The sequence below is a fragment of the Lissotriton vulgaris genome, chromosome 11, assembly GCF_964263255.1.
Source record: "Lissotriton vulgaris chromosome 11, aLisVul1.2, whole genome shotgun sequence".
Lineage (NCBI taxonomy): Eukaryota > Metazoa > Chordata > Amphibia > Caudata > Salamandridae > Lissotriton > Lissotriton vulgaris.
The window spans coordinates 73,120,331-73,142,869 of NC_141699.1; positions in this window are offsets into that span (position 1 = coordinate 73,120,331).

Genomic DNA, 22,539 nt, shown 5'->3' on the forward strand with positions numbered 1-22,539 from the left:
TTTGAAGGCACATTTATCCACACGATATGGCACTGTACATCATTAGTTCACTTCTGGAGGGGGGTCTTTGCATGTCTTTCGGAGGTTCTGGGCTGGGAGCTAACCCGCACGCCGCAGCTGGCCCTATTACATGTGATTGAGGGGGTAGGGGGCAACATATATAAAAAAGGCATCTCTTGTTGTTAGGGCTCACCTTGGCAAAGCGAGATATTGCACAGGCATGAAAGGCGACGAGGGCACCCTCGGTGGCGGTCTGGAAAAACTGCCTTCATTTCTGCATGGGTCTGGAGCAACCCATATTTGTGGCCAGGGGGTGTCCAGGCAAGCACTATAAAATCTGGAACAGGTGGGTGGAGTATCGGAGATTGTGGCTAGACCCCCCTGTGACGGACGAACACTGGTTGCCAGGTTAGGGGGGAGACTGCATATGGATATTGAGGAGTGGGCAGAGAGGGTGGTGGGGGGGACCGTGGGTGCTTTACTGTATATATATCTATTCTGCATAACTGTGAACATGGAACTGTGGACTTGTGTGACCGTGGGGGGGTGTTTGGGGGGGAGTTGGGATGGGGGGAGTTGGGGTGTGGGTGGGTAACTTTTCACGCTCCTGCATGAGGGGCAGATGCTTATGGGGGGATGAAAGACTTTGAAACGAATAGTCAATGGCGGTTGTAAATGTTTTGAAATGTTTTTGCAGCTGCCCCTGGATTGCAGGGTGCTGTCCGATATATGCTACTTGACTAATAAAATCTGTTTTCAAAACAACAAAAAATTGATAGAGCTATATGAGGTGATTTGCCTTTCCAAAGAAATGTTAAGAAAAGGGAATCTATTCTTTTTAAATCGTAACCAGGAATTTGAATTGGAATCATAGAAATAGTATATAAAATCCGAGGAGTGAGCATCATTTTGATAGAATCGATCCTGCCCCACCAACAAAAACATTGTTTACCAGAAATATTATGTCTCTGATATTGTTTACAAAAATATCATTTGATTGGATGTCGGTTTTCTATGATTCAATCCAGTGGGATGATGTTTTTATTACCAATTTATATGTCACAATATTTCTTACAGAAGTGTTTTGGTCAAGATATTCTGATAACTAAACACCAATGATGTGTTTGTTACCATTGATGTACTGACCAATTCTTATTCCACCGATATCAAGGGGCACCCCTCAGCTTCACTCCATGAAAGGTTGCCTTTTTTTCAATACCAAGATTGACCTGATCACATTTGCTTTCTCCCCACTTTTGGCGTTGTTAATTCTGAGGTGTCCTCTGGGCTTCATGACTCCACCTTTTCTTCTACTCTCCCTGTGGATACAGTTCTCCAAAAGTTTCACCATTGGCTCTTCACTAGATGTCTGTCCTGCCATACTGCCCAAAAAGTGTCTTTCCACTGTAACTCCCACTTAAGCTTTTGATCATCTCCTTGGACACTTTCAGCTTAGTTCCTCATTCCCTTAATAAGGCCATAGTGATGCCACTTCTCATAAGACCTAGTACTAACCCCTGTATTCATTCTTGTTAACTTACAATTTCCCTTCTTTCTATTTCTGCTAAAATCATTGAAGCCTCAATTAGCACTCTCCTTAAATCTCCTATGTCTTGTAAAATCTTTGACCCTTTTGGACCTGTCCAAGCCACTACACAGAATGAGTCCTGTAGAGGCTTTATGAACTGAAAGCTATTCTAGACCAGTTTTTTCCAAACTTTGGGTCGCGACCCAGTGATTTTTGGTGAAAGTCTAAGCAATAAATGAAAGTAGCTTTAAATTCTCTATTATCTTGTGACATTTGCCGCGCTTCAAAGAAAGGTCAAATGTCAGGCCATGCCTTCTGACAACGTGCTACTTATTTTCTAACATTAGAATTTATGTTTACAAACTCCTCTCACTTTGACTTTGAAGTTAGAGAAAGAAAAGTAAAGTTAATTATGTGACATTCTTGCTGGGGTAAAGGAAATGCTGCAGATTGTAATTTTTTTGTAACACACAACAAGATGTAAATACCGGTAAATCAACTGTACACTTCAGCAGGTAGGAAATGCTTTTGTAATTCTGAAGTGTGATAGAAAAAAATGTTAATCATATCAGAACAAAACACATTACTTGGTGATGTCTGTGCAAATTCAATGGCCAATGGAATGTTTGCTGTCTGTATTGACAGTGCCCTGTCACACCATGCTTTAGTTACATTAAAAAGTCATCCTCATGTCCATTTAAAGCTAGGTGGGTCGTAAATGTTTGTCATTCTAAAAATTGGGTCATGGTTGTAAAATGTTTGTGAAGTACCATTCTAGATGATGAATGGATTGTCATCCTGGTCTTTGAACCTTTACGATGTGTTGTACAACTTCAACCACAATATCCTGTGCTTGAGATTTTATACGACTAGCATTGGAGACACTGATCCTGCTTGTATTACTTTCAGAGACTTTGTGCCTGCTGGACCCTCGCTGGACCGGGACCTCCCTTTGAGCTGCTGTTGGGGCTGTGTGTGTGCCGCGGGCGGCGTGCTGGATCTGCCGGTGTGCCGCTGACCGCCCCCCTACCGCTGCGGGACTGCGAGGCGATTCTAACAGCTGCAGCCTCTTCCCGCAGCGGCCACGCCCCCTGATTACCACGCCCTTTAACTTTTCGCAGCACCCGCTCCGCGGGTGCTACTCACTTGTGGCTCTTGTGCCTGCTGGACCCTCGCTGGACCGGGACCTCCCTTTGAGCTGCTGTTGGGGCTGTGTGTGTGCCGCGGGCGGCGTGCTGGATCTGCCGGTGTGCCGCTGACCGCCCCCCTACCGCTGCGGGACTGTGAGGCGAGTCTAACAGCTGCAGCCTCTTCCCGCAGCGGCCACGCCCCCTGATTACCACGCCCTTTAACTTTTCGCAGCACCCGCTCCGCGGGTGCTACTCACTTGTGGCTCTTGTGCCTGCTGGACCCTCGCTGGACCGGGACCTCCCTTTGAGCTGCTGTTGGGGCTGTGTGTGTGCCGCGGGCGGCGTGCTGGATCTGCCGGTGTGCCGCTGACCGCCCCCCTACCGCTGCGGGACTGCGAGGCAATTCTAACAGCTGCAGCCTCTTCCCGCAGCGGCCACGCCCCCTTGATTGCTAAGGTCTACAAGAGCAGGTTGGGCTCTCCGCGAAGCGGGACGCGCGCGGGACGAAGCTCGGGGAGAAGCCCGGGACAAGGGCGAGACCGTCTGTGGCCGTCCGGGGCCGCAGGAGGCCGGGCTGGGCCTGACCTCTTTCGTCCGTAGTCCTGTGGACTTTGGTCATTACATAATGGATAAGGCAACAGAGGTAGAAACCCCGGGGAAAAAACTTAGATTACGTAATGGATCCCTGGAGAATTATTTTCCCAAGAGGAGCGAGGGAGAAAAGGATTCCATCCTAGCGGAGCGTAGGGCAGAGCGACGCCGCTCTGTTGAAAATATGAAACATAGACCCCTCACTGATAGCCTACTTGAATTAAATCGGGAAGGTGAATCGACTGGCCTAAGTGAGGATAACGTAAGTCAAGATGGAGTCCCCCTATTGTTTCGTGACTTTGTAGCCACTCCTTGTTTGCCCGCGGATAATAATAATATTATAACTGTTTCACCCACCCCAAGTGGTAGTCGTGTGGCCGACAAAGCCAAAGCTAGGAAGCAGAAAGTTAATATTTACCCTGTAGCCCAGATCCACCGCCCGCCCCCTAGTAAAAAAAGAAGGAAACATAGGGCGGTAGCAGGGAAAGCAAAAACATCGCACACTGATTTTGGTAAAGGGATAGCAACCCCGGTTACAACTGAGACCCCCATAGTAGTAGAGCAGGAACATACTCCACAGGTAGTTGTTTCACCGGGTCATAGTCCATCTACAGTAACCATACAAGATGAGGGTCCAGATAATAATAGTAGAGTCTCCCCACCTATCACTTCACCAGTACTTCCTTCTTCAGTATCAGGGAATCTGGAATTTTTGTTAAGATCTCTCCTTCTACCCATTAATGAGTCAATTAAAAAGGTGGAAATAAGACTAACCATATTGGAAGCCGCCATAACTAGTATGTCTACCCATACCAAAAATAAAGGAAGTGTGGCGGTACATCCCAAACCCCCTCCCACCGTACCTCAAAGTAAATCTAGAATTCCTCCCGCTCCTGCTCCGGCTAAGCAAACTTGCCAGCCGCCGGGGGGAGCTGTGCCCCCAACCCATAACACTCCGCAGCCAAAACAACCTAAAGCACCAGCTACTGGGTTGGGAGCGGACCCCTCCGATCCATCTCGAAAGGCCCCGACGAATAACAATCAGAGTGCACACGAGGATGATGGAAAAAGCAGAATGCCTCAGAAAAGGGTTCCACAAGTAGAGATTCCCCCAGAAGCCGTGCCCTACGTGGTGATCCTATCTGGGGTCCCGCAGCTAACTGGAAATAAGAAGGAGGGATTTGTTGACCTTAAAAATAAAATTATTCATTGGTTGCGGTTGCACAGGCCGATAGCTCCTAACATAGATGGGGACATAGTTCATGTTAGACGGATCAATTGGCTGGGGAGTAGAACTAAAGATATTGAGGGGGACCTAGTGGTGGTCAATTTTAGAGACCCTCGGGCAGTTGATTACATTCTAAACTGGCCACCTGGGAGTGGGGAAACCTGTGTTATCCCACGGGCTTTAACATACTTTTATCCCAGGTCAAAAGCTACCAACTCTAAATATTTAAACAGACCACAACTCTTTAGGCCGCCCTTTATTCCGCCCTATATCAATAATCAACCTCAGTATGGTCATCAGCTGACTAGGGTGCCTGATCTACACTCCGCCTGGTACATGGTCCCTCATGGACATAGGCAGAACCAGGGTCCCAGTATGAACCATCTGATGCCCTTTACCCCATTGGACACCTTTAATCGGTTTTCTCAACTGTCAGGGATGGAAGACTGCGATTGAAGTTGGGGGCAAGGGGGAGGGGAAACTGACAATGAACCGCCAGGGATGGAGGATCCTCGCTCATCCTGGGGTAGCATTGTTACTGAAGAAGTCACCCTATCTACAGACCACACGGTGTCCACCATTGACATCACTGAAGATTCTAGGACAGCTGGGCCCGTGATGAGTACGGTTGATTGTACTGCAGCCGTAACTTCATTGTCCCAGGAGGGGGGGTGCCCTTTGACTAGGGTGGTTAACGAGAGGTTGCCAAAGGTGGGTTATACTTCCACGCCCAGAGGAAGGAGGGTAATAAACCTCCTCTCTTGGAATATTGCTGGGCTAAAGAGGAAGTTAGATATTCCAGAGTGGCATATACAAATTGAGCAGTTTGATGTCTGCCTGTTTCAGGAGACATGGAGTTTTGTTCCATTACATAAATCGGGGTATACCACCCACTGTGTGCCCGCAGTAAGCAAGGGAAAGGGCAGACCATCAGGTGGGCTCATAGTCTGGATAAAAATAGACCTGAATTGGGTGGTTACAAGACATATTGTGGAGTGTAATGATATACTCCACCTCTCGGCAAAAGGAGGGGAGGATATTGTCAGGCTTGACCTTTTTAACGTTTATGCAAGAGGGACACAGGGTGACTCCCCCTCTTTGACCCTAACATCCCTGGATTTGGCCTTAGCCAACTGCCCCTGCTCAGCTAAAATCCTGGTGGGGGGTGATTTTAATTGTACATTTGAACCCCTCCTCGGAGATGACCCCTTAGGAATCGAAGAGGAGGATTCAAAATGGTCTATTCCAACTCTTTCCCTGTCCCCTGTTAGGAAGTGGTCGTCTAGGGCCATACAAATTAATGCACTGACAAGGGACCATAAACTAAGAGCCCTCAATGGTAGGACTATATCTGACCAGTCAGGGGCATGGACCTTTAATAGACTATCCGGTCCGTCCCGAATCGATTACATCCTAATGGGTGTTGGATTCTGGCCGGACCTGATTGATATGGAGGTTGTCCCTAGCCAGGATAGTGACCACAATCCCCTGTGTTGCAAGTTCCATTGGGGTGTTCTGAATGAAAGGTGTGCGATGGTCACCCTAAAAACAACTAAAGAAGTTATCCCATTTAATAACAATCGTAGATTGAAATGGGATAAGGCTAATCTTAATGAGGGCGATATAGGAAGCATCAAAACAATGGTTGAGGGTTTGTCTTCCACCTTAGAAATATGGGCTGGTGAAAATCGGACCGTTAGTCCCCAATACCCCTCCCTTGACTCTGCCTATAAATCCACAATAGACCAAGTTGGCAAATTTTTTATCTCAAAGGGGAAAAGTAATAGGGCTCCTGCTATACCCTCTACTCTTAGCAAAGTATGGTATAACGAACTTTGTAAAAGTAAAAGGAAAAAATTGACAGAAGCTCTACTTTCAGGGGACCCTCCACTGGTTAGAGCGGCCAGGAAGGACTACTTGAAAGAACTGTCATTGGCCAAACGGGAGTGGGAGGAACAGCATTGGCAGGACCTTTCCAATGCAGTGAGTGGCAGGAACCCAAACCTCTTTTGGGAACTGGTTAATAGATCTAGGCAGAGAAAATCGCAACCATTGTCTGATCATATAACTTGCCAGCAATGGTTTACACACTTCTCATCCCTATATGGAGACTCGGAAGAAACAACTAGTCCAGGGGTGAATAGCCTGGGTGAAGGGGTCCCCGTGGATGATACCGAGCTTTTGTTTTCAATGGGAGAAGTAGTATTGGCGATTAGACACCTAACCCCAAAAAAAGCCGCTGGGCAGGATGGGATCCCAGGGGACTTACTGCTGGCGGAGCCGGAGGCCTGGGCTAAACTAATCGCGATTATAATGAACCTGATCATGAGGGGACACCAGGTTCCAGACTCCTGGAAAGGGGCTGAGGTAGTTACTGTGTACAAGAAGGGGGCTAGAGATGACCCTGCAAACTACAGACCCATCAGTCTGATAGACATAGTCCAGAAAGTGGTCGGCAGGGTCATCATTTCTAGAGTAGGCGACTGGATAGAGGAGGCTAGTATCCTCTCCCATTTACAAGCAGGGTTCAGAAGGAAGGTAGGTACGATGGACCAGGTCTTTCGTCTCTTTGCCATCTATTGGAAGGCGGTTACTATCATGAAGGGCAGTTTGTATATGGCCTTCATTGATCTTAAAACCGCTTTCGACCTGGTCCCTCGTACAAAACTTTGGGGAATTTTAGGAGAGATGGGTATTCCCAGTGGTCTTCTGAGCCTAATCGTAAAGCTGCACGAGGGGAACTATGCGAGGGTGAGATGGGGATCCCAGGGTCAACTTACAGACAGAATCCCTGTGCGAAGAGGAGTGCGTCAGGGCTGTGTTATGGCTCCGACTCTCTTCTCCCTATTCGTAAACGGAGTGGTTGACCATCTGATGGGGGAGGAGTCGGATGCCCCATCCCTGGCGGGGGAGAAAATCCCCACACTTCTCTTCGCTGATGACACCCTTTTAATTTCTAAATCCCCGGTGGGCTTGCAAAAACTCTTGAATCGGTTTAGCTCCTTCTGTACCAACCGAGGTCTAACTATCAATACATCGAAAACTAAACTGATGGCTTTTGCACCCTCAAGAAGATTTAGGAATAATTTTGTGCTTAACAACGCCCCCCTTGAGCTGGTCGAGTCTTTTGACTATCTTGGTGTCCGACTTAACAGTCACATGACTTGGAAGGATCATTTGTCTAAAATGCTATTAAATCATCATAGAGCATCCGGGGTGACGCTGAAGGAGATTCGGTAGTCAACCAGCAAACCGGTCTCCCCAGCTATGACCATCTACGAGGGCCAGATCCTTCCTGCAGCACTCTATGGCTCTGAATTGTGGGGGTTTGAAGGGGTTTCTGATTTGACGAGGGCGGAAAACAACTTTTTTAGGAAAGTGGTAGCTCTCCCCACTTCCACCCCGATGATCCCTTTAAGATTAGATCTGGGCAGAAAAACAGTAAAGGATTTGGTGAGGCTTCGCCCGTTGTTATTCTGGTCCCGACTAAGAAGAACTGAAGAGCTCGCAAAGTATGCAGAAGGGCTGGATGAACTGCTACTATTGGACACCTGTAAAAAAATAAGATGGTTAAATAAACTGAAAGAATTGGTTTTCAGCCTGGGTCTTAGAGAGGCATGGGAGTTGCAGTCGCCACCACCGAAAGATGTTATAAAAAAACTGTACTGGAACTGGGTACAGAATAACACTATGAGGTCTACGAATTTGGGCTCACTCACTGACCAGTTTTTGACTATTAAGTGTGTGCGTAAATTGGAACCCTTTCTAGACTTAATAACCAAACCATTGGATCGAGCGCTGTACCTAAAACTGCGATATGGGACGCTCCCGGTGAATGAGTTTACGATGAGATGGCTGAATACAGATGCCTGCTCGCGTGGTTGCCCGGGATGTGCGGCCCCTAAGGAATCGGTGGCTCACTTGTTCTTTGCCTGCCCAGCTTATAAAGGGGCACGGAAATTCTGGTTGAAACCCGTCTGCAGGGAATTGGGGCTGAGGTGCCACAGTCAGGCACTACGCGTCCTTTCTACAGAGTCCTCATCTGCCAGTACGATCTGTGGGGTGGCTACGTTTTTAGGAAGTGCGTGGTTGACACGTTCCCGGTTACTGAAACTACAAACTGGAGGTCCCACTAGCTGAGGACAATCTTACTGTCAGTAAATTGATGAATGATGTGTCCACGCTTTTTATGTATTTTATAACCTTTTATTGGGATTGAAATGTTTGTGTATTGTATTCTTTTATGGTGAAAAATTGCCGAATAAAGATATTCAACACTTTCTTTTTTCCTGTCAGACAGGCTCTCTCACTTCCAGCATTTAAGTCATAGTTCCATCTGATCAAGTGTGGGGTGCCACTTGATTAGTCCCTCTACCCTACCATCTTTAACATCTATGTGGCACCCAGGGTCCAATTCGTGTGTTCAACTGACTCAACATCTGTGTTCACAACAAATGAATTGCATGGATGGGTATTCCTTGTGCTTTCATCAGCACTTTGTTTATTACATGTCGTCCACTTCCCCTGGACACACAATCATGCTTAAGTCAGATCAAGATGGGATTCTTATCCTTGGCGGTACCTCTTCTGTCTGATTTCTGGTGATGCTCTTCTTGAGGGCACCCCTATCTCAGTTGAGAAGACCTGCAACCATGTATTCTTATTTGACTATGCACTTCATCTGAGCCACCTCCTTGACACCCCACAATTGACTTCATATTCATCGGCTTCCATCAATTCCAACAGGAATATCATTCCCCTCCGGCCACTTAATTGGCACACAGAGGCTGTTCGGGTACTATCATCTCACACAGTGATTATTGCAATGCCCTTTACTATGAAATACCCAAAAAAACCTCTGCATCATCATTAGATCGTCCAGAATTGATTTGTAAAGATTTGAACTAAATAAAATAAACACTACCCTTTGTTTCAGGTATTTATGAGAAGTGATGTACAACAGATGTAACTAAGCAATAGTTTGTTTAATCATGTATGGTGTGTTTGGTTCCTATCTTGGGGACACAACATCACATGGGTGATATATAGGTCTTAGTAATAATGTATACAAGGGAAAGGACCTTTCTTCATTTGTAATGTCGACATTGATATGCATTGATATTTATTAACAAGTCAAATCAGTGCAGGCGGGCAAGTCTAAGTAGCTTAATGTGGTATACAGACAAAATATCGACTCCAAAATATCGACTGGACATAATATCGAGTTTTAAATATAGACTGGACAAAATATCGACTGGACATAATATCGACTACAAAAATATCGTTTTTCAGGTAAGTGAAGTAATATCGACTGTATAAAATATAGATAGCAAAAATATCGAATTTTTAATAATATATAATATTTTATAGTGTATTTTTATGTAATAATATGTGTGAAAAGTGTGTATTAATGTTATAAAATATTTTATTAAATGAATTTTGTTTTTATAATATTTGCGTAATGTAATTCTGTAGCGGGTTGTGGGTTTATAGGGGAATAGGGTGGGAAGTAATTTAATAATAATTAATTAATTAATATATGTTTGTTAATATTTTTAATTAATAATTAATTGATAATTAATTAATATTAATTAGTTAATTAATTAATATAATTTTGAACATATTTTGTATTAGTAATTAATTGGTAATTAGTTAATTGTAATTAGTTAATTACATTAATTAGAGTACATTTTTAATATATATAATTTTGTGTTATTTTTAAGTAATTAATTGGGAAAAAATAATATTAATTATTAAAATAATTACAGCTAATGTGCCAATATATTTACTTTATTGTTATTGTTAATTAATAATTAATTGGTAATTAAATAATATTGATAAATTTTGGGTAAAGGAGCATTTTTAGGGTTCAGGGTCAGTTTTCAGTTTTAGGGTAAAGGGGTATTTTTGGGGTTCAGGGTCAGTTTTCAGTTTTTGGGTAAAGGGGCATTTTTAGGGTTCAGGGTCAGTTTTCAGTTTTAGGGTAAAGGGGTATTTTTAGGGTTCAGGGTCAGTTTTCAGTTCATGGGTAAAGGGGTATTTTTAGGGTTCAGGGTCAGTTTTCAGTTCATGGGTAAAGGGGTATTTTTAGGGTTCAGGGTCAGTTTTCAGTTCTTGGGTAAAGGGGTATTTTTAGGGTTCAGGGTCAGTTTTCAGTTTTTGGGTAAAGGGGCATTTTTAGGGTTCAGGGTCAGTTTTCAGTTTTAGGGTAAAGGGGTATTTTTAGGGTTCAGGGTCAGTTTTCAGTTCATGGGTAAAGGGGTATTTTTAGGGTTCAGGGTCAGTTTTCAGTTCATGGGTAAAGGGGTATTTTTAGGGTTCAGGGTCAGTTTTCAGTTCTTGGGTAAAGGGGTATTTTTAGGGTTCAGGGTCAGTTTTCAGTTCATGGGTAAAGGGGTATTTTTAGGGTTCAGGGTCAGTTTTCAGTTCTTGGGTAAAGGGGTATTTTTAGGGTTCAGGGTCAGTTTTCAGTTTTTGGGTAAAGGGGCATTTTTAGGGTTCAGGGTCAGTTTTCAGTTTTTGGGTAAAGGGGTATTTTTAGGGTTCAGGGTCAGTTTTGGGTTTTTGGGTAAAGGGGTATTTTTAGGGTTCAGGGTCAACAAATAAGATTGTAAAAAATTATTTTTATTATTTTCATTTATTATTTAATTATTATAATTTAATTTAAGTATTTTAAGTATATTTTAGTAATTAAAATTTAATATTAATTTAATTTAACACTGTTTTTAATAAAGTCGATATTTTTTACATCTATATTATTGTTAACGATATTTTGTACTCGATATTTTTGTACTTACCTGTTTGTAGATACAAACTCGATATTTTGACTGTCGATATTTTGTCAACGATATTTTGGCAAGTCGATATTTTGACCCTCGATATTATTTCAGTGATCCGCTTAATGTATTGTGTAACATTGATAACTCTATCTCCACTTCCTTTTCAGGTTTGAGACACCTAATGTAAGTGCCCCACATTGCCCCCAGATAAAGACTCACGCTCAGCTTGCTTGGTGCCATACTCTGCTCTTTATTCTCAAGCAAGGAGTTGCCTGATGCAGAGGGGGTTCATAAGCCATTTAGTAGGTTACAGGCCACTTAAACTATGCACATCACCGTAGTCCTCCCGAGAGTGGTGTTACTCACTGGATACAGCTAACTGATTTGGAGAAACATATCTACATAGACACTCATCATGGTCCTTATCGCCCTTTTTCTTCCTTGGTTTGGGTCTGTGAAACCCCTTAAGGTCCGAAGTGACATCGAAGCAGTATTTCCCATCTTCGCTGGTTGCACTGCACATTTTGCAGTAAGATGGTAATGAAGATAGGTGTACCTGTACCTGTGTGAAAATCTAACTCTAATGGACCTATAAAACACCAGCTGAGAAACCTGTGGTAAACAGCTGATGGCCAATGGTGTTAAGTTCGAGCAGACAGGAATTATTTTGGCCGGGATTTTGAGTGTGTCCTCTGTAATATGTGTCATGGCTGTTTCTGTACTGTGTCCTGATCTAAAACCAGATTGAAACTTGTTGAGTAAGTTGACGTTATTAATGTGTTGGATCAGTTGGTTGTGTTGGCTCAGTTGGTTGTGTATATATTTCTCCACTAATTTCGGCAAGAGATGACTGAAATGTGAGGTTGGCTTCATTGAGGCTATAATTTGTAGCACCTCAAACTCATTATAGTTATGAACTCATACAAGGTGGCTTCATTTTTGGACCTCTTAAGTCGGGGGTTCATTGGGCACTGTTGAAAACTGAAAGTTTTGGGGTGGATAATGAGTGGCTCGGTTGGGCCCAGAAAGAAACACTGCCATTTTAACATGTACAAGTTTCTTAAGTTGCATTCACTTCAACATGACGACTTTTGGCACACATTTGCTTGTGTGACAGTGCAGGATTGTAAATGTAAATGTAAATGTATAGGCATTTATATAGCGCACTACTTACCCGTAGGGTCCCAAGGCGCTTCGACCGCTGCGAAACCCTTCCTGGCTTCCCTGAGAGATGGTCCCTTAATGGGTATCTCCAGGGTAAGACCAGGCATCCCCGGCGGTCTGGTGGGGCCGTTAGTGAAGATGAGGCAAGCTAATGCCCAGAGTTGCCGAGTGTGATCGCTGATCAGAGTGGGCACCGAGGCGAGAGAATTATCGAGTCCGCTGACCCTGGTCCAGAAACCTGCCGCGCCGGGAATCGAACCCTGGTCCCGGGCCGTCCTCTGCTCTCGGGTCTGCCGCCTCTAACCGGTGAGCCACACTACTTCACTTCCCTGAAACCACATTGCTTACACAACCCCTTCGCAAGTACACTATCACGACACCGTGAACATTGCATACAAGGCCTCGACACACGGTGTGCAAATTTTGCTGTTTATTATTTCATCCATGAGGCGACATTGCTATCACAGAGACAATAAACAATGTCAAGCTCAGTTGGAACATCGTCAAGAAAGCATGAACACCCTTATTATAAATACACAACGTATTTCCATGCTCAAATCAGAGAACCACTCAGCTGTCATTTGCGAGGTCGTCGCTGTGTTGGAGGTTTAGCTCAGTTGGTTCTTGTTTACCCTCTGCGAGGAGGGATGACCAACCTGTGACCAAGATGGGCACCTACATACTTTGCGTTCAGTTAATGGGGGTTAGATCATCCAATAGGGGATTATTGGCAGAACACTCTACCTAGGCAACTAGGTTAGGGGTGCACAGAAGGAGTATAATATACCCAGTACTTATATGACACATATATTCACTGTTTTAGCACATTGCTGAAATTGTTAATTTCAGTTCACTGTCCTTATACTGCTATTTACTTTTATTTATTTATTTATTTATTTTATTTTGAAAGTTTTATATAGCGCGAACAAGATCTTTGCAGATATCAGAGCGCTTTACAAGGGCACGGGGGAGATGGAGTAATAGAATGTAATAGATGAGGTAGTTAGGTACAAGGTGCATAGTTAATGTTAAGCCGTACTTTTTGAGCGCACGGCTACCCCAAAAGGGTGTCCCGGCGCTTTAGCAAAGAGGCCCAAAGAGACAAGAAACCAGAGGCATACACACTACAGTCGCGAAGGTTACTTAGTGAAGAGCAGAGTCTTCAACTCCTTCCCAAAAGCCAGAAGGTTGTTCGCTTTCCGGAGAGAAAGTGGGAGCTCGTTCCACAAACAAGCTGTCACGTGTTGGAAGGATCGGCCTCCCATCCGGGCACGTTTGACCGCAGGCACCTCCATTTTGGCCAAGTCCGCTGACCGCAGCGTCCTCCGTGGCACATAGAAAGCAATACGCTTCCTAAGATAGTTGGGACCAATCGCATGAAGGGCTTTAAACGCCAGAGTGAGGAGTTTAAATCTGATTCTACCAGAAATTGGCAGCCAGTGCAGCCTGGCTAGTAGCGAAGAGGCGCTGGCTCTCCTGGGCAGGCCATAGATGGCTCTGGCTGCCGAATTCTTGACGATTTGCAGTCTGGATAAAAGATACTTAGGTAAGCCTGCAAAAAGCGCATTTGCATAGTCCAGGCGGGATCCCACAAGCGCCTGGACTACATTCTTGCGATACTGCAATGAAAGCAGAGGGAGACATTTCCTAAGCATCTTAAGGATGCCGAAGCATTTCCCTGATAATCCCAGAATGTGTGGACGGAAAGAAAGATCATCGTCGAACACCACTCCAAGATTTTTTGCTTGAGAAGATGGTTTCTCCGGGGGGAACATGTCCTGGGGCCACCATGTCTTCCAACCCGGATCAGGGGCACAGCCGAAAAAGAGCAGCTCAGACTTGTCTGAGTTGCATTTGAGGCTGTGCCGCTGAAACCACGCAAAGACTGCGCTCAGACAGTCTTTGATTCTGCCGCCGTTGAAGACCTCTCCCTTCCTGCAGGTGAACAGGAGCTGGGTGTCATCAGCGTATGAGATGACCCGGGCCCCAAACGCCTCCGCTACCTCCGCTAGAGGGGCCATATATATGTTAAAGATGGTGGGGCTCAAGATAGAGCCTTGAGGCACCCCCACCTCCAGCGAAGGCATTTCAGCCGAGAACGGCGGAGCCCAGATCACCTGTCGGCGGTCGGCAAGAAAGGATTGAAACCAGTCCAACACCGTCCCCCGCAGACCGATCTCCCTGAGTCTTGAAAGGAGACCTGCGTGTGGGACGGTGTCGAACGCCGCCGACAAGTCCAACATGACTAACATAGCCTTTCCTCCGTGATCAAGCGTCTCCCTGATGGCGTCGGTAACCTCTACCAGAGCTGTCTCCGTGCTGTAATTCGCACGAAAGCCAGACTGGGAGTCATGCAGCAGTTTGTTATTCTCAATGAAGGTGGTAAGAGTATGCTGAACATGTTTCTCCAGCACCTTCGCCAGAGCAGGGAGGAGGGAGATCGGTCTATAGTTAGCCCACTGCAGGGGGTCGAGCAGAGGCTTCTTAATCAACGGCAAAATAAGTGCGTGTTTCCATTGTCGAGGAACCACCCCGGAGCTCAATGATAGATTAAGCAGGGGGTTCAGCAAGCTGTTCACAGCTGAAGCCACCCTGCCCAAGCATTTCGCCGGACAGGCATCCAGAGGCGAGCCAGATTGCAGCCGGGATAGCAGCTCGAGCGATGTTTCACAGGACAACTGGGGAAAGACAGATAGTAAGGGCCCGGATTCTGCTTGTAAGGGAGCTATACAGTTCGACTTACCCCCTGAAACAGCGGCAACAGTCGGAGGATCCACAGAAGAAAAAGTGTCCTGAATCTTTAAGATTTTGGCCACAAAAAAGTCTGCAAGCTTTTTGATCCATTCTTCAGTATGTGAATGAACAGGGGTGCCTACGACAGGATTGACAAACTCCTTCACAATCCTAAAAAGTTCCCGGCTCGTATTATCGGCTTTGTCAATTCTCTGCTCAAGATAATTCTTTTTAGCTGCAGCAATCTGTTTTTGATATGACTTTATAGCATCGCGGTATTTCGTTTTCTCCACAAGATCGTACTTGCGTCGCCAACGCCTTTCCAACTTTTTGCAGTCTTGGCGCATTGTGCGTAGTGTGGAGGAAAACCAAGGAGCAGAATCGAGATGAGGGGCTGTTCTAGCTGACTTCAGTGGGGCCAGCTCCTCGAATCTTGCCTGCATCCAGTTCTGGACCAGGATTAAGTCAGCTTCCAAAACCCCTGTCAGTTGACACGGGTATTGGCAAAGAGCATCAGAAAGCATATCTGCTGTCACTAGGTGAAAGGCTCTAGATTGCCGGGACCCTTCCTTCAGTGCTCGTTGGCTAGGCTTAGACTCAAGCACTATGGCAAAGTTTATAAGATGATGGTCTGACCAAAGGACTGGGAGTGGGGGGGACACCTCAATAGGCACGGAGGAAAAGATCACATCTAAAGTGTGGCCTTTCACATGAGTAGGGCTGTGAATAAAAGAGGCTAGCCCTAACAGCGCCGTAATATCTCGTAGTTTGGCAGCTTCAGCATCAGTTAGGGAGTCCATATGCATATTTAAATCACCTAATAGTAAGCAATGCGCAGAACGCATGCAAGGTACTGATAAAGCCGACTGTAGGTCCTCAAAAAAGGACCCGATGGGTCCAGGGGGTCTGTAGAGGAGAATCCCGGTACAGGTCTGAGACGCCGATAGGCAGAGCGTAAAACCTAAGGCTTCACATCCAGCAATATTGTCCACCGTAAAGGAGGAACAGTCAAAGGCCTTGTCCACTATCAGAGCCACCCCGCCTCCTCTTCCCTCAGTTCTATCCTTCCTTAAGATAGCGTAATTAGGCGGAATAGCACAGGCAATATCGGGTTCCGAACCCGCTCCCAACTAGGTCTCGGTTAAGAATAAGCAAGAGGTCTTGGAATGCGCGAGAAGATCCCATATGTCCGAGGTATGGTGAGGGAGGGACCTAGTATTGAGCAACGCGCAATGACAATGCAAAGGAGGGGTAGATAGAACACGAATGGATGTCAACGTAGGGCGCCAGTTGCACACAGGGCAACCCTTGCCTAGTCGGCGACCGCCGGGGAAAAGAGACATACAGTCAGAGCGAGGGGGGCGCAGAGCAAACAAGGAAGCAGCGCTATACGAGATCATCCTGGAACAGTAGGAAGTCAGCCACTAGGCAGGCAAACGGCAGGGACCCAGTACAAGATGGTGGAGCCAGAGTCCGGCCTCGTCCGCCTCCGAGACGCGGACGAGCGCAGACGGGCAGGACTCTGGCACGACTCAGGCGCAGGGAAGGCGCTCCGCTGCGCGTTACCGCTGCGCGCTATCAGCGAGCATTAAATAGCGTCGTCTCGGCGTCCCAGGTGACCTGGACGCTCAAAGATGGCGCTCGCGCTTCCTCCCAAACCAAGATGGCGCTGAACCCACAACCTCCCGGTAACCCGGACCCGCCAAACAGCGGTGGTGATTCCTGAATTACAGTGCAAGGTAGGGGCCAGAACAGATTAAAAGCAGGGAAGAAGGCAAAAATTAAAAGTTACAAAAATCCGAAAAACGGGAATTATTAAAAATTAACTGGGCAGAATAGCGCGCGACCAGCGCGAGCAGCAGTGAGGCACCAGAGAAATTCTCGCCCTCAAGGACACTAAGCAGGCTCACCTTCCGGTCAGCTCGCCCTAAATAGCGTCGTCTTGGCGTCCCAGGTGACCTGGACGCTCAAAGATGGCGCTCGCGCTTCCTCCCAAACCAAGATGGCGCTGAACCCACAACCTCCCGGTAACCCGGACCCGCCAAACAGCGGTGGTGATTCCTGAATTACAGTGCAAGGTAGGGGCCAGAACAGATTAAAAGCAGGGAAGAAGGCAAAAATTAAAAGTTACAAAAATCCGAAAAACGGGAATTATTAAAAATTAACTGGGCAGAATAGCGCGCGACCAGCGCGAGCAGCAGTGAGGCACCAGAGAAATTCTCGCCCTCAAGGACACTAAGCAGGCTCACCTTCCGGTCAGCTCGCCCTAAATAGCGTCGTCTCGGCGTCCCAGGTGACCTGGACGCTCAAAGATGGCGCTCGCGCTTCCTCCCAAACCAAGATGGCGCTGAACCCACAACCTCCCGGTAACCCGGACCTACATAGGTAGGTCAAAAAACAGGAGGTAGATAATAGGTGAGGTAGTGTCAGTACAAGGTGCATAGTCAAACAGTTGCGCCAATAATATAAAAGTACAAAAATAAGCATATACTTGTTTAAGCGTGCTACAAGTGTTTTTGGAGATAACATAAAGGTGGGCATAGTTGAGGTAGCTGCGTGCAGGATGTATAGTCACACAGGTGCATCAGTAGTACAAAAGTAGGGATGATTGAGGTGGTGTAGGTACAGTGTGCAAAGTCAGACAGGTGCGTTAACAATACATCAAAATACAAAGAGGGAACATATACAATCAATAAGTCATGATACAAGTAGTACAAGTAGACCAAGGGGTCAGGCAGGTATTATGGAGCGGATTCATGAGAGCTACAGGATAATAGATCATGTGTATTTAGCCATGAGGATTGCTTTTACTTCTTTCTTAAACAGTTTGTTGGAGGAGATGAGCCTGGTTTCCGGAGGGAGTGAGTTCCAGATCCTGGGTGCCATTCCTGAAAAGGAACGTTTATAGGTTTTTTCCTTCCTGAATCTTCGAGGTTTCAGCAAAAGATTGTTTGTGCTTCTAGTAGTTCTAGAGCCACCCGAGATTGTCAGCTTTTGAGTGAGATAGGCGGGTGAGTTCATGTGTACAGCCTTGTGAGTCATGCAGGTGATTTTCAGATGTATTCTGGCTTCAAAAGGTAGCCAGTTCAGGGATTTAAAGTCAGGGGAATTATGCGAGTGTTTTTTTGAGCCAGTGATGAGTCTCGCTGCAGCGTTAAGGGACGCTCTTAGGGGTGCCGTTGTAGTTAGGGGGAGCCCGCATAGGGCGGTGCTTCCGTATTCTATGTGCGGGATGACTATAGATTGTACTGCAGTTTGGAAGTCTTTGGCTGGAAGGAAGGGTTTAAGTTTTCTCAAGGTATTGATTTGGAAGTTCGCTCCTTTGGTTGCCTTGCCGATGTGCTGCTGCATGTTGAGATTGGCGTCAAGTGTTATGCCTAAGGATTTTGCTGAATCTACGACGGTAGGTTGTACATTTAAAGCCGTTAAGTGCTTAAGCCATGTTTGAGCCGTAGGGATTTTTGCGGGAGGTGAGATCAGGAGGAACTCAATCTTCAGGGCATTGAGTTTGAGGTGATTCTCTGCAAGCCAGGATTGGGTGTTTCTGATCGTGGTGTTCAGAAGCATGATGTCCTTGGGGGATTGTATTTTGAGATAGAGTTGGGTGTCGTCGGCATACATGTGAAAGTGAACATTGGATGTCTGTAGCAAAGTAGTGAGAGGTTCCATAACTAGGTTGAACAGTGTTGGGGAGAGGGAGGATCCTTGGGGGACGCCTAGCGATACAGGTACCGTAGAGGACATCAGGTTGTTGCTTTTGAATCTTTGTGAGCGGTTGTGTTAGAAAGGAGGTGAACCACTTGAGAACAGTCCCTGATATGCCCATTCTTGTGTTTAGCAGTTCGAGTAAGTTCTCATGTTTAACTGTGACGAATGCTGAGGAGAGATCCAGAAGGATGAGGAGGCAGGTATCATTTTGGTCTAGGATTTGGAGGGCGTCGTCCACAATGTGAGTCATGGCTGTTTCGGTACTGTGCCCTGCACGGAAGCCTGATTGATGAGCGTTGAGGTGATCAAACTTGTCTATGTGTTTAGTCAGTTGTAGCTGTACGCATTTTTCCAACAGTTTAGCGAGGGTGGGAATATTTGTAATAGGGCGGTAGTTGTTTAGATCAGTGGGGTCTGCTGTTGGATTTTTTAGTAGAGGTGTGACTTGTCCGACTTTGAGGGCGTCAGGGATGGATCCTTGTTGATGAGAGCTATTGATAATTTTAGTCCAGAGTGGGAGGAGCAAAGGGGTAAAGTCTTTTACAGCGTTTGCAGGAAGGGGGTCAGTGAGGTGATTGGATGGTTTCAGGGTGCTGAGCAATCTGCCAATTTCTTCTTCGGAGTAGGTGCCAAAGGATGACCACGTAGCGTTGTTCTTTGGTTCAGGCGCTGCTGTGAGTTGGGGGTTGGAGTAAAGGATTGCGTCATTGAGGAGATCGTTTCTTATGTTGTCGGTTTTTTGGTTAAAGAAAGCAGAGAAGTCTTCACAGGAAGGTGTAATGCTCATGGTGCTGATTGTCTGGGGTTGTTCTTTGGATTGTGTTCTGATTAACTCAAACAATTTCCTTGGGCGGTTTTTTGCTTGGGCGAGCTGGAGGCTGAAGAAATCTCTTTTTGAGCGTTTTATTTTTCTGAAGTAGGCGTTTCTCTGTTTCTTCAGGCTTTTTAGGTGCAGTGCAGAGGGGGCTGACCTCCAAGTGCGCTCTGCCATTCGCATGGCCCGTCTATCCTCATTGAGGGTCCCTTTCATACCAGGGGTTGGAGATCTTGGACGAGACTCTTTTCAGTTGCAAGGGTGCAGCCTCATTGATTATTGTGGACATAGCATTTAGATAGTGGTCAGTCAGGTGTTGAACGTCCGTAGCGCCGGACGGGGAAAGTAGGAGATTGCAGCTGTTAGGCGGTAAGGAGTTTGGGTTGAGTTTCTTCATGTCCCTTTTCCAGATTTTGGGCTTAGAGGGTTGCACTGGGTTAAATTTAATTTTTTCATTGATGAGGATTGAGACAATATGATGATCTGACCAGTCACAAGGTTGGATTGACTCCAGTTGAATAGCGTCCTCTTTGGAGATGATAAGGTCGAGGATAGAACCTTTCTCATGGGTCGGGCTATTGCATATTTGGGTGAGATCAAGGGCGTTGAGGAAGCTTTTGAGGCTATTTACCACTGTGTCACTGCTGTCATTCCAATGGAGATTGCAGTCGCCAAGGAAAATTTGGGTGTTTTGCCGTCCTGAATTGGTTGATATTGTGTCCATGAGTTGTTGGCAGAAGGAGAGCTTGTCCCCAGGTGGGTGGTATATGATGTGAAGTGAGCAGACCGGTTTGCTTTCGCTGATGACATCAAGGCAGAGGTATTCACAGGAAGTAAGAGAAGGGGCGGACGCTTTAGTAACTGAGAGGTTACTTCTGTAGATACAGGCAATTCCCCCGCCTGTCTTTTTGGGCCTGTCAAGTCTAATGATACAGTAGTTGGGGGGGTCTAGGATATCCAAGATAGGTGTAGAAGAATCAGACAACCATGTTTCAGTCAGAATGGCCAGATCCGGTTCCTGAGACATGATGAGCTCGGCGACCCCCGCAGAATGCCTTTGGGCCGATCTGCAATTGAGAAGTATGCATTTGAGGCTAGGGGCGCAGAGGGTGGAGGAAGGTTCTATAGCGATGGGCACATTAGTGAGGTTGTTGGGGACGGCGCCTCTGTTGTTATTCTTTTGGTGCCTGAGGGGGTTAGAGATTATCGTTGGGATGGACAGGTGGTTGGTGGCTAGGCGATTTTGGGGGGGCGGGACGTAAGATTGGAGAAGGGCGTGTGTGTCATGGTCTGAGATCGTATTGGTAGTGCGTCTGGGGCGGTTGGTGGTATTGCGAGAGGGGATAGAGGTCCAGTGTGGGGGGAGTTGTGTGATAAGGCGAGTAGGCGGTGAGGAGGAAGTGTTGTTAGGTGTAGAGGGAGTATTACGATTGGTGGTAATGCGATTGCGTTTGGTATTGTGATTGTTGGTATTGCGAGAGGGGATAGAAATCCGGTGTGGGGCGTGTTGTGTGGTAAGGCGAGTAGGAGGCGCGGGGGAAGTGTTATTAGGTGTAGAGGTGGTGGTGGGAGGGGGGTGTCTGGGGTGTGTGATGAGCAGCTCTTTGATGGAGTGTAGTTCTTCTTTCAATTGGAGGAGGGAGGACATAATCATGTCCAGCGTTATGTTGGGCGCGGAGTTGGGGAGGGGTAGAGGCGATGAACCGGCGAATAGGTTGCTGGAGACGGGTGGGGATCGGTGTGAGGAGGTGGAGCTGGTGAAGGGGTTGGAAGTGTTAGAGAGAGGATAGGTGTTAGGGATAGTGTTGGCGTTATCGGGAAGGGCATCAGTGCTAGGGGGGGAAGGGTAAATGAGGGTGGTGTGGAGGCTGGTGGTAGCGGGGGAGGAGGTGGGATAGTGCGGAGTGAGAGTGGGGGGCGAGAGGTTGAAGGAGGGGTGAAGGCTAGGCGTGACGGGAGTGCTAAGAATGGGGGGCGAGATAGGCGGAGAGAGAGTCATGTTGTGTGGGGAGCAGTTGGGGGAGGAAGGGTGTTCTGAGAAGATTGATGTGGAAGACGGGGCAGGAATGCTAACTGTGGAGAGGGAGATAGGCGGGGAGAGAGACCTGTTGTGTGTAATGCAGTTAGGGAAGGAAGGGTGTTCAGAGAAGATTGGTGTGGAGGACGGGACGGGAGTGCAAAGTGTTGGGGGGTATGGGAAGATGAGCGGAGAGACGAGGGTAGGTAGGGGGGATGGGAGAGCAGGTGGTGTATGGGGGGGCGGGGTCTCTGTCTGAGCTAGAGGGGTGGGGAGGGGTAGCTGCAGCAGGTGAGTAATTGCCTGTGGTGCTGGGTGTGAAGGTGAGGAGAGTGTCGTTCTGGTGCTGAACTGGGTTGGGGGTGTTAAGGGTGGGTGCTGTGCCGTCAGGGGTGGTAGGACAGGAGGTGATATGAGTGAAAGTCCGAGGATTGGATAGGTGCTCTTTGAAAGTGGGGAACAGGTTGTCAAGTAGTTCCAGGTTCCTGTCTGTCGATTGAATTAGCACAATCCCGTTGTTGTAAATAGTGATGGTGGTTCTGCCTGGGAAGAGTTGGGATGGTGTGATGGAGAGTGTTAGGCCATGGGTGGATTTCCTGGTGGTGGATACGTGTAGTGTGGAAGATGATATCGGTGTTCAAGGGTCCATTGACCGATGAGAAGTAGGTGTCGGCAAACGGGGTTTCTGGGTGGGACTTAAGGAAGTCGTGTTTGAAGCGTTTAGCGGCTTTTTTGGTGAGCATGGGTGGGTAGTTGATTTTATATGTGTGCTTGCCGATGAGATCCATGTTGCAGGTTAAATAAATGTGCTGAATGCACGTGACAAATGCCAACAGCAGGTTACACG